The 2,874-nt window shown below is 37.3% G+C and overlaps 1 non-coding gene across 1 annotated transcript; it reads right to left on the reverse strand.

Annotated features, from left to right (window-relative positions):
• Window positions 1-2,024: 2,024 nt before the first annotated feature.
• LOC130947864 (small nucleolar RNA R71) lies at window positions 2,025-2,132 on the reverse strand. The gene has a single exon (XR_009072837.1). It is a non-coding gene; the product is annotated as a small nucleolar RNA R71 (small nucleolar RNA).
• Between the last annotated feature and the right edge of the window lie 742 nt (window positions 2,133-2,874).

Raw genomic sequence — 2,874 nt, forward strand, 5'->3', positions numbered from 1 at the left:
GGGGCCATTACTAGGGATTATTTGAGTTGTGAAAAGTAGTGATCGCAATTTCGCACACCAAGTTTTTGGCGCCGTTGCCGGGGATTGTTTCGAGTATGGACAACTGACGGTTCATCTTGTTGCTTAGATTAGGTATTTTTTTTCAGAGTTCTTAAGAATGAATTCTAGAGTTTCATGATGATCTGTTGAAGTCTGGCTGGCTGAGAAGCCATGTCTAATCTTATTGGTTCGAGGTTTCAACTTATCATCACAAGAGCTTGTTGATTTCTATCAATCTAGCTGTTGGAGCAATGATCTGCTGAGACTTGGCTGGCCATTGGCCATGTCTAGTGTTTTGGACTGAAGCTTTCTTTGAAAGCTTGGCTGGCTGTGAAGCCATGTCTAATTCCTGGACCGGAGTCTTAGACTAGCATTGCAATGATTCCTGGAATTCAAATTAAGAATTCTGAAACCTTTTCATATAATTTTCGAAAAATCCAAAAAAAAAAAAATTTACAAAATCATAAAAACCAAAAATATTTTATGTTTCTTGTTGAGTCTAGTGTCTCATTTTAAGTTTGGTGTCTTGCATGCATTGTTTATATGATCTTGGTTCTATTTTCAAGTCAATAGTACAGGGAACTGAAGATTCAGTACATGCAGCAGAAGAATTACACAGAAAAAAAGCTGGGCGTTCAAAACGCCCAGTGAAGAAGGATAGACTGGCGTTTAAACGCCAGTCAGGCTGCCTGGTTGGGCGTTTAACGCCCAAAAAGGTAGTGCATTGGGCGTTAAACGCCAAAATGTGCACCATTCTGGGCGTTTAACGCCAGGATGGCACAAGAGGGAGGATTTTGTTTTCAAATCAATTTTTTTCAAGTTTTCAAAATTTTTCAAAATCAAATCTTTTTCAAATCAAATCTTTTCAATCAAATGTTTTCAAAATCAATTTCTTTCCTTTTTCAAAGATACTTGCTAACAATTAATGATTTAATTGAACATTTTAAGTACGTTGCCTTTTCTGTTGAGAAAGGTTTAATGTTTGAATCATATCTTTTCTTGTTAGCCAAGTCATTAATTTTAAAATCAAATCTTTTTAAAATTGTTTTCAAATCATATCTTTTCAATCATATCTTTTTAAAACCATAATTTTTCAATCATATCTTTTTCAAAACAGTTTTTAATCATATCTTTTTGATTTCTAATTTCAAAATCTTTTTCAAAAATTACTTGATCTCTTTCTCACTCTTGATTTTCGAAAATCAAATTAAAGTTTTTCAAAATGTTTTTAAAATCTTTTTAATTAATTTTCGAAAAAATTTCTTCCTCTCTTTTCACATCCTTCTATTTATGGAGTACCACTCTTTCTCAATGCACAATTCGAACTCTATCTGACTAAGTTCGAATTCTTCTCCTTCTTCCTTCTATTTTTCTTCTTCTTTGACACCTCAAGGAATCTCTATACTGTGACATAGAGGATTCCACATTTTCTTGTTCTTTTCTCTTTCATATGAGCAGGAGCAAAGACAAAGGCATTCTTGTTGAAGCTGACCCTGAACCTGAAAGGACCTTGAAGCGAAAGCTAAGAGAAGCTAAGGCACAACTCTCTGTAGAGGACCTAACAGAAATCTTCAAAGAAGAAGAAGACATGGCAGCCGAAAACAACAAACAATGCAAGGAAGGTGCTGGGTGACTTTACTGCACCTACTCCCGACTTCTATGGGAGAAGCATCTCTATCCCTGCCATTGGAGCAAACAACTTTGAGCTTAAGCCTCAATTAGTTTCTCTAATGCAACAGAATTGCAAGTTCCATGGACTTCCATTGGAAGATCCTCATCAGTTCTTAGCTGAATTCTTGCAAATCTGTGACACTGTCAAGACTAATGGGGTTGACCCTGAGGTCTACAGACTAATGCTATTCCCTTTTGTTGTAAGAGACAGAGCTAGGACATGGTTGGATTCACAACCTAAAGAAAGCCTGAACTCTTGGGAAAAGCTAGTCAATGCCTTCTTGGCAAAGTTCTTTCCACCTCAAAAATTGAGTAAGCTTAGAGTGGAAGTCCAAACCTTCAGACAAAAGGATGGAGAATCCCTCTATGAAGCTTGGGAAAGATACAAACAATTGATCAGAAAATGTCCTTCTGACATGCTTTCTGAATGGAGCATCATAGGTATTTTCTATGATGGTCTCTCTGAACTATCCAAGATGTCTTTGGATAGCTCTGCTGGAGGATCTCTTCATCTGAAGAAGACGCCTACAGAAGCTCAAGAGCTAATTGAAATGGTTGCAAATAACCAATTCATGTACACTTCTGAAAGGAATCCTGTGAACAATGGGACTAATCAGAAGAAAGGAGTTCTTGAGATTGATACTCTGAATGCCATATTGGCTCAGAATAAAATATTGACTCAACAAGTCAATTTGATTTCTCAAAGTCTGTCTGGAATGCAAAATGCACCAAACAGTACTAAGGAAGCTTCATCTGAAGAAGAAGCTTATGATCCTGAGAACCCTTCAATGGAAGAGGTGAATTACCTAGGAGAACCCTATGGAAACACCTATAATTCTTCATGGAGAAATCACCCAAATTTCTCATGGAAGGATCAACAGAGACCTCAACAAGGTTTCGACAACAATAATGGTGGAAGAAACAGGTTTAGCAATGGCAAGCCTTTTCCATCATCTTCTCAGCAACAGACAGAGAATTCTAAGCAGAACCACTCTGACTTAGCAACCATGGTCTCTGATCTAATCAACACCACTCAAAGTTTCATGACTGAAATAAGGTCCTCCATTAGGAATTTGGAGGCACAAGTGGGACAGCTGAGCAAGAAAGTTACTGAACTCCCTCCTAGTACTCTTCCAAGCAATACAGAAGAAAATCCAAAAGGAG

The sequence above is a fragment of the Arachis stenosperma genome, chromosome 1 (assembly GCF_014773155.1).
Source record: "Arachis stenosperma cultivar V10309 chromosome 1, arast.V10309.gnm1.PFL2, whole genome shotgun sequence".
In the NCBI taxonomy this organism is placed as follows: Eukaryota; Viridiplantae; Streptophyta; class Magnoliopsida; order Fabales; family Fabaceae; genus Arachis; species Arachis stenosperma.